General features: G+C 45.3%; 1 long non-coding RNA gene across 1 annotated transcript in view; it reads left to right on the plus strand.

Annotated features, from left to right (window-relative positions):
* Positions 1–16,438, plus strand: part of LOC133209911 (uncharacterized) — a 56,109-nt gene extending 39,671 nt beyond the window's left edge. Inside the window, exon 2 of the long non-coding RNA XR_009724796.1 lies at positions 15,934–16,438. This is a non-coding gene — a long non-coding RNA (uncharacterized LOC133209911). The remainder of the gene's footprint in view (positions 1–15,933) is intronic.
* Positions 16,439–16,943: the final 505 nt, after the last annotated feature.

A 16,943-nucleotide genomic window follows, 5' to 3' on the forward strand; every position in this document is an offset into this window, starting at 1 on the left:
CATCCATGTAGATGTGCTTTCTGTGGTGAAACATGTTGCAAAAGCTCATTCTTTGAAGGTCACGAGTTGATACAAGATCATGGTTGTATGACCAGTTTAAGTCATTGATACAGACTATGTACTAAAAATTCCAACACAACAACACTTGCCCTGCCTCATTGTTATTATTAACATGAAAGAATGAAAATTGTAACTTCTTATGTGACCCATCCTTATTGGGAAGAAAAGGAATAGTTTATGCTGACAATAGGCAGAAGCTAGGGCAATGTTAGTGTGTCCCCATCAGGATACTTCCCTGCCACACCCCTGGGTTGATTTTTTGTTTATTTGGGGTTTTTTTGGTTTTTTTTTGTTTTTTTCTTTCTGCTTGTTCATCTATTTGGTGATCCATTCTCACATTCCAATGTCTTTCTAGGATGATAGCAAAAACTTTTCAGAGGATGATTGCAGAGCGGTGCACGTTTCAGACCTGTTGCACAAATGGGGAACTCAGTGTTGATCCATTTCTGCCAGCCCCACTCTCTACACCTACTTAGTCAACTTTGGAGGAGACCTGTGCTGAAACATGCCTTCAGAGAGCTCCTACAGCCTTAATTCTGGAACTCCAGCCTATCCCCTCTGCTGGGGTCTGTTTGTGCTGAGTGCAATCTCTGCTATAATCATGCCTTGCTTTCTTTGGTTTCTTCAGGGTTCCTATTCTCTAACAGATTCATTAATCTTTTCCTGCTCTTATGCATCTATTTCTACACCTCTCAGTGTCCAAATCCTTTTGATTTTCTTCAGAAACTCCTAGCAAGAGGCATTCTGGTGTTCTTACCTCTAGAGCTCTCTCTAACCACAGACAGTTGCCTATGTTACGTGGCTGCCAAAATGGCAAGGCAGTCCTGACAAGATTTGTTCTCTGTTTCATTGTGGCTGCAGTTCTGGAAAGCCATGCTGCCGTCCACGCCAGTTCTGTGCCTGCTGTGGGAAAACCTTGGTCCATATGTCTCTTGCTGGGCAAGGGACCTTTTCCAAAAAGGGGCTGCTCCTCCCTTTGATCCATTCCATGTGGCAACAGAAGCAGCAACTGCAGGGCTCTTTGCCCCTTCTCTTAACCTTCCCAGCTCCCTGGCCCAGTCCTGCACCTTTTCTTGCTCATGCTCCTGCACCACTAGAATTCTTAACTGCCTCTGGCACAGAGAGGTGTTTTGTTCTCACCTTCATGTGGCAGTGGGGAGAAGATGAGGTGAGGGTGCTGAGGGGTGGAGCAAGAGAGTCTGTGAGCAGGTGCACTGTGGTTAGGACAGATGACTCTAGTTACTCATCTCAGAGCAGGTCTTCACTTATTTCTCTCCTTTTCTGGAAAGTTACTGTAACTTGCATTTGTGTGATGTTTTCTGCCCCTGCAGGCAGGATGACTTCTTTATTACTACCCAATCACCTGCAAATCATTTGCTTTAGGTCAGCTGCATCACCTAAGCATAGCCTGAATCTGCTGGATTGTTTCTCAAGTCTGGCTAGCACGGTTCTTGACCACTGTAAAATGCAAGAGGTTCTCCTGCAGTTTACAGATGATCCAAGTTGTGATGATGCTGGATGCATCATGAGGTATGAGGCATACCGTAAGCACAGACCCTTACAGGATTAGATCTTTCTGGATGGAGAGAATGGCAATGCAGTGCTTGCAGACAGATGTGAGCCCCTGTCAGGTCTGAACAAAAGCCAGTGCCAGTCTAAGCTGTATGGCCGTGGCTATGTTGGTGCTGGATATATAGGCCTGGGTTTTCAGCCAGGCTTTCTGCATGGCTTTTGGTCCTGAGCTGAATCTTATCTGATCAGGGCAGAGCTTGCTATGTGTCTGCTCAAAAGAGCTGGGTAGAGAGTCTCAGCATACCTACCCACAGGCATACCATATGTGTCTACAGAAACATAGTTGAGCCCATCCTGATTCCTCACCATTAATCTTCATCTTGCATCACATGTCTTGAGGTCAACGGTGTTGACCAGCCAAAATCAGTAAAATTCTACATTGTTAGTGTACCCGCAGTGCATTGCAGCTGTCCTTGCTATGCAGGGAGCATAGCTTAATCTACCAGCGTGACATGTTGAATTTATTGCTTGGTGATGTTCAGTGAATATATAGTGGTGGGTGTGGAAAATCCTGGCTTTTGATTCAGAATTTGTACTATGTCTGTCAGTAAAAACACACATCTGATGTGCTGACTCAAAGCAAACAGCTCCAGCAGTCTTTCATTGTGCTCTTTCCTCCTTTCTCTGAGCTTACAGTATTGATCTGGTTGATTCTGGGTGAATACAGAAACTGACTGGATGGCAAAGAGGGAAATCGGAAACAGAAATCATTGAATAAAATTGATCATTGGTGGAAAGAAAAGTAAGCAGGTTTTTATCCTTTTATATAAAGGGGGAAGAAGATGGTTTTCCTTTTAACTTAGCTCTTGAAGAATGCCAAAGTGAATTATTTAATCTCCTTAAGCAGATCCCCTAATCTATCTTCCTCGCAGGCATTTGCTCACAGTATCTATGTCAGCCTCTTAGTACAGGGAAAGTTGCTTGCAATACTAACTCCTGTGCTAAAAGGGATTTCTACATACCTGCTCCTCAGGGTTTTTGTTGGTTTTGTTTTTTTTGGTGTTTTTTTTTTTTTTTTTTTTTTTTTGAGCACTCTCCAGTGCATGAAAAGTAGGAGAATACCAAAAGGGGAAAGATATAGTTGTAGCCTGTTAATTAAACTGAATAAATAATATCCCAGTGGCAAAAGCCTTACTTAAGTCAGTGAGAATTCTGTTGTGACTTGAATAAGGACAGTTTGAGCCCAGATTTGGATTCTGTGTATCCTGTTAATATTGCTTTTGTGTCATTTGAACCTATACTTATATTTGGGATTTGAACTTCAGGCTGCACTCTCATCCATGAGCTGCCCTTGTGGGAGTTGTCGCTGATCATTTCTCAGGTGGTTAATGAATGCAACATCAAAGTCTAAACCAAACAGGCAACTGCAGCAGAAAGGAAAGCCACCAGTTTCCAGGGCCCTTGAAGAGGTAAGTAAGACTGTGGCTTGCCTGAGGACAAAGAGAACTCTGTATATAGCTCTGGAAAGCTTTAGGAAGTCTTTGGAAAATTCGAGACTTTGGTCTGCTTCTTCCTTGAGGTGAAAACAAGCTATACTGCTCTGCTGTATGAGCTGAAGTTGAACTAGAATGACAGAACAGGACTTTCTGGCTTTAATTCCTGGATTTTCCATTACTTTAATTCTCCACTACTTCAAGGAAATAATGGAGAGTCACTTCTTTCCATGCATGGTGTCTCCTGCAGAGTTATTCTCAGTGTGCATGTTATCACCTTGTGTGATACATAATCACCCAGAGGCTAGAACATGCAAGCACATGGTTATGAGTACCCACAGAAACACTGTGATCCCTTGCCCTGATGCCAGAGATAAATGCTTTGACTCTGGACTTTATATTCTCAGAACCAAACCACTCAGCAAACCTGCCTTGTGATTCCACTCAACCCTGTCATAATGATTTTAGAAGAAAACCACAAGAAACGTGGTGGTTTTGGGTCCTTGTCAAAGCACAGCTAGAAAAGCGTTGGTTGGTTACCTTTTAAAATTAGTTTTAGCATTACATTTTAACATTCAGAGTAAAAGTCTGGGCAAATACCTAAATGGACTGAAATGTAAAGAGACTCTTACATATGATTGTGGTAAGAAGCCACTTTATTTCATCTGCAAACTTATTATAGATGAAGGAGATAGTTTAAAATATAACTATGTGAAATCCCACCAAGGAGATAGTATGTGTTTCTGGGTTAGCCTACCCTTTCTTAGCTTTCTCTTTTGTCTACAAAGCTCTATTTTTCCTGTTACACAAATATAAACATTCAAACTTCAGCTCTGTGAATTCAACATTTTTTTCTCCTCTCCACTTTCTTCATGCTTTCCCCAGAGAGATGATCAAAAACTAGCCCATGGCATGTACCTGAAAAGGAGGTACCTTCCTCTCTGCACCTGGGGATGCATGCAGTTGCAGATATCCAACGTGAAGTAAAATCTGTTTGTGATGACTAACTGCTCTAGAGCTCACCGGGCATCTGACTATTCCTGGTCAAGGGATTGCCTAGGTCAGTGGTGGTGCGTGTAATTGCAAAACACTGGGCAGTTGTCCAGGTGGTTTGTGTAGGCACAAGCACACCCTATAGCTATAAGCGTGCTTGAAGCTTTGAACTGGGCAGTGCTGTGGATGGGGGAGGGAGGTGGTGGTGTCAGCACAGTTAGGCAGCTGTAGCTGTGTCTCGTAACAGTGGGCAGAGCTGTTGAAAAGGTGACTGAGGGGCTCTAGAGTCTGCAGCAAGTTTCTCCTGTTGGGCTGTCCACCAGTCTGTGGTCAAGGGCAGCCAACTCCAGCTCTGCAGGGGGAGCTGGTAACAAAGCTCATGCTAAGCAAGCTGTGCTGCATGGTAGCTCTGGCTGGCTCATTTGATACTTCTCCCTGCCTGGCCATCATGCTGTGATGATTATTGCTGCAGCAGGCATAAAGGTGACAAGGGGTTTTGTCTTCAGCTGCTGCTGTTCACAATATGATGTCTAAAGACTCACACCTTTTTTCATGTGATTGAGACATTGGCCCATGAAGGGATACAGCTGAGGCTCTCACAGGGACTCATCCTAGTAGGATGCATGTCGTGTAGTAAAAACCCCAGCAAGAGAAGCAGATGGACAGCTAAGGGTAGAAGCATCTTTAGCCTTCACAGCCAAAAAAGCTCAGAACTGATGCTGATGCTTTAGGGTATGAGTCTTCAGCAGGTGATCTGAATTGCTCATCCCTCTCATTGCTAGTACCAGCAACATCTGGGTTGGAGGCCACTAGCAAGGTAGCACTAGTGTGTCCCTCTGTGCCCTAAGCAGAGGGAAGTTAGGAGTCCTTCCAAGAGGTGCAAAAGATGATGCAGCAAAGGCCTCCTGGGATTAATAACAACAGCAGGCTTCTTTCCTGTGCAGAGTATTCTTTCTTCTTCCCCAGTGCTTTAAATAAGAGTGCAAAGGGTCCTAATGCAGCTAACCTTGCATGCCATAGACAGCTCTCTTAGAGCTCTTTAACGGTTGGAATTGTGAAATATTCGTTGCATCTATAATTAGGGAGTAGAACAGATGGCTAGAGCTTAGTTATAATTAAAGTCTAATGCACAGTAAAATAACCCAATGCAGCCAGTGATTCAGCGGCAACCAAAGAATTTTAATTCTTTCTTTGCTGGGCTTAAGCTTCAGTTGCAGGAATTGGGACTTCAGGGAAAGTCTATTGCATCACTTATTACATAGGGACATGGCTTTATATTAAAGGATTGTGTGGAAATTTTTGATTGCTATGTATTAAGTTATATTGTGTGGTCTTGCTTACCTTAGTAACTTGAAATCATGTGTGAAAAAGGCATGTGAATAGTTTTAACAACACAGAATCTGCATGTTGCAATCTGTTTCAGAAGAGAAATTCTTAAAGCCTGACTGCCTAATAATTGATTGCTAACATTTTAGGGTAAGATATTTGGAAAGAGGCATGAATTAGGTGCTCTTAGACAGGAACACATTTTATTTATAAAACTTTTTTTAAATGGTGCTATCAGTAGTATCACTTAATGCATATTTAACACCACTTTCAAGTATGGAACATTAGAGACCTCATGACATTAGGACTGGAAGCCACTGAATAAGCTTTTCATTTCCTAGGAGCCAGGAGCCAGTGCTAGGAGTCAGTATCAGGCAAAGATGCTAACACAGAGAGGTGTTACAGTGATATTTGCAGACCCAAATGTCTAGGGATTTTGATGGTTTGGTGTGGCTGGGTTTTTTTTGTTGTTGTTGTTGTTTTGTTTTTTTGTGTGTCTGTGTTTTCAGTTTGGGTTGGGCTTTATTTTTTTTTTCCTACTCTTAATGTAGATGCCGCTGACTCCTTTGAGAGCTCATGAAGAACTAGACTCGAGGAGAAAAGACAACGCAGGAAGAATCGTGTCCCACCTGTTCCACCCAAGGAGACCTTCTGCTGTGCTTTTTGTAGCCGGATTTGCCTATCCCACATTGGCCTTAGTCATCAGTGCGCTTGTAGTAAGCGTGGGTAAAAGCCCTTCCCAAATTTTCGTTCGCGAAGTCAAGCCATGATGATGATGATGAATGTAGATCTACAGAGTAGAGTCTAACATAGAGTCTACAAAGGGAAGTCTGTAGTACAACCTGCCAAATGTACAAGATGCCAGCTCTGCCGGAAGGAGAACAAACAGTTCAGGACCATTCCTGGAGACTGAGAAGATGCAGGAGAAAATGCTATTATGAACATTCCCCTTCCCTGTCTTCTCAGATGACTTACTGAGAAGATTCACAGGTATCTAGATGGGATGTTGGGACATCCATTAGTAGATTAGTGATGCACTTGCCAGGGTTACAGCTGCCTGAGAGGTTTCACAGCTGTCCCCTCCTTCCCTTCTGGCAGGCTGGAAAGAGCTGTGTTAAGTGACAGGCTTTCCTCAAAGCTGAGATCAGCTTTGGGTCGCCCCTGCTCTTCCAGGACCTGTCCCAGGAGGACTTGTGTGGCACTCTTACATAGAGGTTTATTGTTACCTGGTATTATTACCAGTTACCTGATGTTTATTGTGGATTATACGCAGGCAGCCAGCCAGCTCAGAACTGCTCAGTGGCTAATGTGTGGCATCATCCCATGCCTTTCAGTTGTCCATCTGGTGCTGTCTTCAGCTGCAGTGGGTTTGGGTGCAGGAGTTTTGTGTATGGTAGGTGGGCTCCACAGAACTTGCAAAAGCTGCTGATTTTAGTAGAGGTAATGCAGACTGTGGATGATGCCTGTGAATCTTTGAGCTGGAGGTAGGCAGTGTTAAGGTTTCTAAACTATTGCTGTTCGAGGAACTTATACAACTCTCTACTCTTAGGAAGGGTGACTTTAAAAAAATAAGGCATTAATGCTTGCCAACTGTACATGTCTGAAATTTGGGCCTATGGACTAAAATGCCCTCGTTCTCCAGGGCTAGTGCACCCTTGCAAGAAAGGGCTGACCTCTGTTTTCACACAAGAGACCATGGTCTCTAAGTGAATTTGGAATAGCCCCAGAAAGAGTGTGGAAAGTCAGGGGGCTTCAGGGACACTGCAAAAGGCAGGATTTGGCTTACTCAACCTTCTGATTGATGGTAACAGAGGATCTAGCTCAGCTCCGCTAAAACGCATGCTTGCAGGACTGGTAGGTTGTGGCGGGGGGGAAGCAACCCTCCTCACCCTTTTTCCTATTCCCAGATTGAGTGGTTCTGACCTGCTGCCTCATGAGATGACAGCAGCAGCATTTGGCAGTGAGGCTTTGCAAAGAAGTGCCTATTGAGCACCTCAGAGCCGGTCCCACGAATACGAAGAAGTCTGGGTGGCTGCCATCGACTGGGCAGCTGTCAATAACGCTGTGTCAGGGATCACCAGATGGCACTGTTACGTACGCTCGCAGAAACTTGCTCTCCTGCACGGCAGATGTGCGCTGCCTCCAAACATCTTACATTGCTGAGGTTTTAAAGAGGTTGGTTCCTGGAAATCAACTACTGGTTGTCAGTCCTTCCGCTGTGTGCTGCACGTTGTACCAGCACTGCTGCTTGGGTCAGGTTTGATCCCCCAGGAGGAGGCACTGGGTTACTCAAAGTGTAGGGTCGCCTGTGTGTTAGGTACCTTGTGTAGCTGCAGTTACCCAGCTGGCATGTCTCTTCTGGCAGGTCTGCTTCCTAGTGAACAGTCATGCTGGCATCTGCTGTCCCATGGAAATGTGGAAATTGCCTTTGTTTGAAAAGCTGAAAGCTGAGTTAAGATCTTGGGACAGAGGGTTAATCTTTTGCCTGCTTCAAGGGTGCAGTGTGTGACGTGCTTAGACTGAGTCACAGCAGAAAATTGTTTCACTTTGGAAAAAGTGAGGTGCGAAGTTTTGATCATATCACATATGAGGTCTTGGTTTATTTCAAGGATGCATATATGTGCTATTAACATCAAAGTACATGGATGGGGCTAATGCAAGAAACTCTCCTTAAGTCATTATCTTCTCCATAAAGACATGTAACACTGGCTTTTCAGCTTTTCCTGAGCTTTACTTTGAGAAGGCAAAGTAAAAAAGGTTTTATTAACTTTCACATTACTTAAGTGATGCCAAACCCTTACTTTATGCCCACGTACTTTACTGTCACTGATTAAGTGGATTTTGTGCTCCATCCTGAGGGAGACAGACTGCACTAAACATGCCCTATCCTTACTGTTTTCAAGATGTGAGCTTGGGAAAGGACATCATGCCCCTAAATGCAGGCGTTCTCAGACTGTATCTCCAGCACAGTCAGGAAGGCAATTATTACTGGTGTGCATGTACCCACGTTCATGGTGACCTGGGTACTGCTGGCTGACAAGGAGTGGAAGTGCAGGCTTCAGCAGAGGATGTACAGGTTTGAAACCAGTGCTTCCATTGCTAGTGGTTAATGCTTTGGGGATTTTTAATTGCCACTGCTTCTTGAACTGGCTTTAATCCCATTAGCGCTGGTATGCCTGCAGGACCTGTGCTTGCACCTCAGATTGGAAGAGAGACAATGCTGAGAACTAGGGCTCTGCCAGCCAGGCAGTGAGTTTTTGTTGTATCCTGTTTGGAAATAAATTCTTTTGAGACTGATGATTTTGCATTGAGGAATTATTTTCTGAAGTTGCCAAAAGGACAGAAGTTTCTGCTTCTGTGGAGTGTGCAGGAGATGGAAGACAGCAGGGGATGAAAGCAGCAATAGGACCTTGATATGATTCAGCTCAGCTCTGACTCACAAGGAAAAGTTAGAGGGAGTGAAAGATGAGTGATGCAACCATATTGTCTGCTGCAATTGTGTCCTCCATTGAGGCTGACAGTAAATGTCATCCTTCATGGTGACTTTCTGGGTGAATCTTTCCAGGCAGACAGCTTGCTGAAAGCTTTCACTTTGCTTCACGTAAAGTAAACCTCTTCTTTCATTTACTTCTGGTCTGGTGTTGCTGGCTGTCACCAGCACTTCAGAAGCTGATATCCTCAATGCCTATATATCAACTCCTGAAGATTCCGATGTGAAAGCCTGGGAGCTCAGAGCAGAGTGTGAGCACTCTGGGAAGGGTGTGTGGTGAGAAGATGAGTGTGAGACTGTGCTAGAAAACTGACAGGAAACTGCAGGGAGCTCCTGGTCCTGCCCTCTGTTGCCACCCACCCCACTGCACAGCAGAGCTGAGACAGACCTTCACCCGTGAGGATGTGGTCTCCAGTGTTTCTGCTCCCAACCTGGGCTTGACCCTGCAGGGTGTGATGACACCGTGTGTATTTGTGGCGTGGTTCCTGCCAGAATGCCAGACATGTCGTGTGGCAGCTGTAAGGGGAGGCCAAGCCTTCCACCTACACAGCTCCTGCCACCCCTTTGATATGCAATCCTGACCCCACAGCGGGGTGTTGCCACCTGTCCCGGGGCGCCCCAGCCTCCAGCCCAGCTTTAGCCCAGGCTGTGGCCCCACTGTGTCTCGGGAACGCCTGGAGACGGTGGTGCAGCTGGACTGACGTCGGGGAGGGAAATTCCCTCTCTCTGCAGGTTTGTGCTCCCTCACTGCTGCCTTGGGTGGCAGGAGTTTCCCGTGGGAGTTGCTCAGTGTCCTGCCAGCACTCGAATACAGGGCAGGCTCTCTTGGGACCAGAGAACTGTTGGGGAACTGACTGCGGGATGGGAGCCTCCTTTTGGCCTTGTTTCTGGTTTGTCACTATAGTCACTGCTCCCTGTGTCTTACTTCCGTCACATGCGCATGAATACCATAAGGCTTGGGTTTTTTTTTCCTGTGGTATGACAGGGATATCAAGCAAAGTTCTAGTTTGCGGTGTTGGTGTCCTGGTGCTTGCCTCAGGCCTGGTTCCTTTTGCTCCCTCTTCACAAAGAGAAAAGCCCTGGTGTTTAGCGACAGCTAAGAGAAATCCCTCCAGTGTTCACATCTGCTCTTCACCTGTGATATTACCCTTACAGTTAGTTTTGTTTGACCAGCTCTTCAAGGATGAGAAGATGAGGACTGCGGCTTCCAAAACACGTGTTCAGTTTCAAGCCTGCCTCCATACCATCTCCTGGCTATATGAAAACATGGGGCAAAACTTCCCACTGCCCCTACTTTTGGGGAAAAAAAATCAAAACCCAAAACCAAACCAAACCAACAAACAAAAAATGACCCAATGTGAGTCTCATTGGTGGGAATGTCTCCAGAAGAGGGGACATCCATAGCTGTACTGAGGTTTTACCATCAGACCGTGATGTTGGAAACTGCATCTCTGAGTATCTTGTGAGCGGTCAGTTATATGTAAAGGCTGGTGCATTAGAAATTAAGTCAGCCTCAGGTAGGCTCTTTGGCTCAGAGTGATCCCAAGGAAACATGTAGAGTTGGCACTTGTGGGAGGCCTAGAGTGCAGTCACAATTAGGCTTCTGAAATGGATGTTCTGGGCTTGCTCCTAGCACCAGCCTCTGCCCTGGGACCTGGGAAATGGAAAAGCCAGGAGCAAACAAAGAAAGCCACTGACTATCCTGTGGGAGCTGGAATTCTCCATAAATGTGTGGGAGAACTGGAGAAGAGTAAAAAGTGCTTTGCTGGAAGCTGCAGGGTTGGATTAAAAGGGAAGTAGTGGGAAACCCATGTTGTAGCTGTTCTGGCTAAATTGGAAATATGAATACTTTCAGGGTTGCTCAAGCAGAGGACTATGGCATGTCCTGACAGACAAAGACTACAGAGTAGGTGATGGTGAGGGGGCAGACATGGAAATCTTCAGCTTTTCCACTCTAGGGTAGCCAGTCTTACAGTCCCTGTCATCTGAGTCCTTGCTGAGAAAAGATTCTGGAGATAAATGTTCAAGAAGGTTTGTGCTTTGTGAAACCATTCACTATACTTACAAAGGAAAACATCAAAATATACAGTCCTTCACTGTGACTGGATGATGCTCTATCACTACATATGTGATGGAGGAGATATCGAAGGCAACCAGAAAGCTCTGAAAGTAGTTCCTGTTGTCCTGTTGAATGGGACTGGAACATCCCTTTTGTTTCTTTCTAGCTCTATATAACAGTTGATGGCCAAGATGAGGATAGCGCAGGGCTCCAGGTGCATGGTATCACATGTGGACAGCAGATTGAGTCTGGTGTGTATTTTAAAGTCCACAGTTGTTAGCACTGATATGTTCAAATTTAGCTGGAAGAGGAGGATGTAGGGAGTGGTACATTAAGACATCCTGTCATCTTCTTTTTAGATGTGCTTAGGATTGTGCTGGACTGTTCACTCACTGAGTTGTCACTTGTTCTGGGCCCATGCTTAGCCACTGTTGACCAAACATGCCCTGAGACGTAGACATTGCAGCTTCATCTGCACAATGCTGTTCTAGAGCTGCAACTCTTTGTGTCCCACCAGCAGCTCTGAGCCCTCTATGCCCAACAGTGCCAGTATGGAGGGGCTGGGGTATAAGTACATTTATTACTGACTTATGCTTGCACTAGGGACAAAAGGTGCTGGAGGAATAGGGAAGATGGTGTGTAGAATTGTGTTATTTATATTTATTAATTTATTTCAGTTTGCTATTTTCCCTGTCCATTGTTTCTCAGTATGGGAGGCAGAGGAAAGCTTGTATGTGCCCAAAGCCAGAAAGCTGGCACTTCTGGAGCAGTGGGATCAGAGAATGGCTCATTTGGAAGCAAGATGTGAATTGTTATGGAAGCTTTTTCCACCATTGCAGCATTCAAGTAGATCTTCCAAAGACTGTGAGGGTCATACTCCTGTTGCCTCTTTCCCTTCACTGAAGTTACTGAAAAGATTTCTTTCTTCTATTTTCTTCTGTTCACAAAACTCCTAAAATCTTCATATGTTTGATATCTTCAAACATCTGTAATATTTAGTTGCAATTGGAAAATATTCTCAATGGAACACTGACATTGTGTCTTTCTGTTCCCTTGGTTAGCCAAGCTGAAGACATTTTATTGCTGGTGGGAGAAAATTATTTCCCTCTCATCATCTTTTTCTAACAAAAAAAAAAAAATCCCCAAATATCCCACAGGCTTCTTGCTCTTAAAAGAAAATCATTTTAACTTAAAAAACCCCAACCAAAACGACCACAGCCACTCCTCTGGAAACCCCAAGCTGTGAATGAAACGTTTCATCCCCTGCTGCAAAGGGTGGGGCTGATTCCAGGCAAGTCATGAAGCCAGCAGTTGCAAAGGTATCTCAGAGCAAAGCTGGCATCTCCCCTTCCCTGTCTTCCCCAGCTCCAAGCTGTTCAGAGGTCCTCAAGCCCATAGATTAGGACTGGAGCCACGTAAATGCCAGGAAACTGTCTTTCCCTTTCACCCTTGTTCAGGAATGGGCTGGCACACAGGCATAGTGGCACTGGGTTTGGTTGTTGGTGGTGAGACCATTATAAATCCCCAGCAGTCTCCTCCCAAGGATATAAACGTTTGCCTCTGCTAAAACATAAGCTCGTGGTCATTTCATGGGAAGCTGTAGAGAGGATGCAAGGAGGAGTAATGGGAGAGTAGTCCACAGCTGTTTCTTTGGCTGTTTTTCTCTCCCAGACGTGCAAGCAGCAGTGGCAGAGCAATGCCCTGCATTCTTGCCCACCTACACACATGCTTCCTCTGCATAGCCCCGTGCCGTCTGCTTACCACAGGCACTAGAGGCTTGGCTGTAAATCCGCTAGCCAGACAGATCCCTGACACCCAGGCTTCCGCCCTGCTTCTGCAGGACACGTGCCTGCTGCCATTTAGCATCACCCTTGCTACCATCAAGGAAACTCTCCTAGGAAGGGTAGTGGACACTGAGGATATCACACACTCCTTTTCCTCTTGAGTTGGCTACCTTTGAGTTCTGTTACTGGAAGTCCCCTTGCTTGTGCTCCCAGGCTGCCATGGTAAAGTTTGCTAGTCCTCATGAACCCACACAGACCATCTCTGAAGTCATCACATCTTGAGTGTCTCAGGCTCCATTTTCAGTAGATTTTCTTAAAGGCAGTGCAAATGAGGTTGGCCCAATACCACTGAGCCTTGAGAGCCTCCCAGCTATGTATGGGGTACTGGCAATTCACACACGCACACACCCTGTGGCTTGCATTTCCACTGCATCCTGTGCTATGCAAAGGAGTGCCTTGCAGCTGAGAGGAGTTTAACACAGTCTAACTGCAATGGTAGATATCTCTGCCTAAATTTATGGTGAACCAACCCACAGCTGAATGTGGCTGTGCACATGGGGAAGGAAGGAAGCTGGGGCTGGGGAGAGAAATCAGGAGATTTGTTGGCTTTTGCAGGTGGTTTTAATGCACTATCACCAGTGGGTTTTCATGGCTCTGTTTTACAGCTGGAAAAACCAAAACATAGGCCTTCTAAGCTACTTCAGAACATGTCCAGATTTCTGTGGGAGGCTGAAAATGTCCAGCTCTCTGGGAAAAGCAGCCAGGTGCTGTGTGTGCTGCCAAAATGAGCCAAACCATGAGAGATTTGCATTTGCCCAGCCCCAGGCATGAGGGCTCTTAAGAATCTTGGGCAGTTGGTAGTCTCTTTTGAAGCTTTATGGAAATGTCCTTGCTAGACACCCCTTCTCATCAGTGTCTTGTAAGTGAGAGTGCTGCTCCAAGCAACTATTTCTCATTACAATTATGTGGTGCTTCTTTTTAAAATTAATTGGGTTCAGTTGGTTTTTTTTTTCAGGAGAAGTTATTCTTTTGGTGTGAGTTGTGAGCTGGAGGGAGACTAATACCTCTTCTTGACTGCAGGGTTGCTAGATGTGTTCAGCATACACTGTGCAGAGCTGAGGTAGTGAAAACCAGAGGTCAGGCTCACCCTTGGAGGTAAAGGCCAGCCAGAGTGCCAGAGCCAACACAATGGAAGCAGGAGAGTGGGTATGAGCCTCTGGATAGGAGTTGTCCAGCTTTTCCATGCTTCCAATGTGCTGACTGTGGCACTCTGGCAATGCTGGGAAAGACCCTTCTCCAGCTCCTATGGAGAAATAGGTAGAGCAGGATTTCACAAGAAGAGCCATTTTAACACAGCATTTCTTTTGCATAAGGTTCATGCCTTTAAGGCTGAAATCCATCAGAAAAGATGAGCTCTCCCAGGCTTTTGGGAGAGCACAGAATAAATGGTCATTTTATAGGCCTGCAGAGGTAATGGCTAGTCCCACCATGGGCATGGTAGAAGAAATACAACAAACTTCTGGTTTGTGTCTAGAAGGAAACACGAGGTCTCAGCAGTGTACCCACAGCTCAGCCTAGTGCCTACATATATCTTCACAGCCAAGCAGATTATACTCACACCCACAGGTGCATAATGAAACTGAGTCCTGGAGCAAGAGAGCATGAACCCAAGCTCTTGCTCAAATGGTTTGTCCAGGGAGAGGACATGCCCACTGGGTCTTTGCTTAAGGGTGGATATCCAAAGCCTAGACCAGAGCCAGACTGGCAGTGTAGGCCACAAGTTTGCGATGGCCCCTAGCCCTCCTTGCCGATTCCCTGGACATATTTGCCACCTCAGGAGAGGTGGCTGCATAAGGTTAAGCACAGCCCTGATCTCAGCAACAGAAGGAGATGCAGCTGCTCTGTGGCTGTGCTCCCTGGGCTGTATTGTCTGTACACAAGCCTTGGTGTGATTCCCCCTCTCCCCTCTGCAGCCCAGCCTGTGTTGGACATTTCCACATTCCTTTTCCAATGATGCAGGCTACAAGGCATGGTGTTTACTCCAGGGCTCAGCCTAAGAGGAGGAAGGTGTTTCGTATTACTGCTCCTCCACAGGCCAGGCAGGGGAATCAGTGTCCAGCAGTGAGAGAACCCTGAACTTCAGTTAATAAATATGTACTTCGTTCTCAGCCTCTCTTCTGTGGCAAATGCCACTTACTCCAGCAAAAGCTGCTTGGACTTGGCCAGGGATCAGCCCCGCGAGTTTACAGGATTCACAATTCACAGATGTTGGGAACTATCAGGCTGAGTGTGGGTGGAGAATGTCAAGTCTGAAATAGCTCCCCTGCCACCCTGGCACAGGCAGCAAAGAAAATGTTTCCACATGACATTCTTTGAACCAAAATTTCCTACAAGGAAAATGCAGAGAGAGGGAAACAAGAAGCAACTGCTGCCATCTCGGACAGCTCCTGGCTTTTGCTTGGGATGTTGGCATTTGTGCTGACACGGGCATGAAAGATGCACTGTAGGTGAGCTCTAGGGCACCCCCTTCCCCTGTCTTTGTACACACAAACATATACATCTGCTTGAAGATGCAATCCCACTGGTGCATAGATACATGGACGCTATTTTTTTCCTGCTGGAATCCATTTTAATTTAGCTCCTGATTCATATTTCATTCATTCTCCAAAACCACAAAACCAGGATAGGTTTACAGCCTGTACTATTTGGATGAACCGTGCAGGGGGGAAAACGGGGATAAAACAGATTGCTTTCCTGAATAATTTTCTGTGATACTTAAAAAAAGGGGTGGGAGGGCAGGAGCTGAAGCCTTTCTTCCTGGTTTTTATCCTCTATTTTCAGGAAAATTCAATCTTCTTTTCATCTTTGGTAGTTTATTTTGGTGGGATTCACTTTTGCTTCTTTAGGTTTAGGGGCCTGAAAAATGTCTTATTTCTGTTTCCTTCTTACTTTTATATTTTTCTCAAGATATTTGAAGATACTGAGATATTGTTGCTTTTCATATGGAAAATGTATATGTTATTTACAGAACGCTAAAACAAAGACAGATTTCTATATTGTCTCAATTCTCTTTGAAAATAAAGTAAAAAGATACAGGGAATATCATTGACAATCACAAATATAAGTTTTCTTGGGGGGAGGAGGACAGGGGAGGCAGAGGAGCAAAAGTTCAGAGTTAATTTTAATTGAGGAATTTCCCCATGTTTTGTCATTCAGCTTTTGAAACTGTGACCACAACAGACTGTTTGAACTATGGTGTGAGAGAAACTGAGCATTTCCCCAGGCAACTCTGCGCAGGTACTAGCCACAGAGCTGACAAGGAAAGCTTTCAAAGCACAATGAAATGCAGCACGGGAGCTGCACCCAGAAGAGGAAACTCCGGCCATCTGGAGATGAGGATGACCAGCGGCCACAGCAGTTTGTAAAATTGCAAGAGCTGCCAAAATTAAACTGTGAAGTCAGGCAGGAAGGCAACCAATGACCGGTGAGATCAGAAGTTCAGAGATGCCCCAGATGAGCTCCCAACAACAAGTGTGGCTGGCGTGCAACAAAGTTTATTAAGGATGTTGAGAGGAGGGGAAAGTATCTGTGCAGAAGATGCCCAGCTGGTGAGGAGGGACTGGCGGTGATGCTCAGGTCACTTGATGAATCCCATTGGCCAAGGCCCTGGGAGATCCCACCCATTCGCAAGTGTAAAATAAATCTCTAAAGTTGTACCTCATGTACCACTTGACCTTATTGCTTTTAGCCTGCTGGCTTTATATCTATTTATTTATTTTATTTTGGTTTGTACCCAAAGAAGGGCTCGAAGGAAATGAATTTTGAACCACCACCACCTTTCACCACCTTGCAGTACTACCCTGATTCCTGCATCCAGCGGTGAGTTTCTGAGCGTGACGTAACTCTCTCCTATCACAGGTTTGATCTGAGTGTCTTGTGTAATTGTTAACTTTTCTGCTATCATCCGGTGGCAGCTGGGCTGCACGCAGAAAAAATGTGCTGCTCTCTTCATGCTCAGTGGAGCTTATTATTATTTTTGGCTTTCTAACAGGTTACTGTTTAATTATAGGCATCCGTTTCAGATATCTCCCTTTTCCTCTTTGGCATTAGAGAAAAAAAAATACCCAAGCTAAATAACACGAAAGCTGATAATATCTTTTCCCCGTGTTTTGGAGCAGACAGTTACTCTGCTTTGGGTAGTGCAGGAATTGCTTTAGCTTTCTGTA

This window comes from Neopsephotus bourkii, unplaced genomic scaffold, assembly GCF_033783945.1.
Source record: "Neopsephotus bourkii isolate Nb327-2 ecotype Australia unplaced genomic scaffold, CSIRO-AGI_Nbou_v1 NB_369, whole genome shotgun sequence".
Classification (NCBI taxonomy): domain Eukaryota; kingdom Metazoa; phylum Chordata; class Aves; order Psittaciformes; family Psittacidae; genus Neopsephotus; species Neopsephotus bourkii.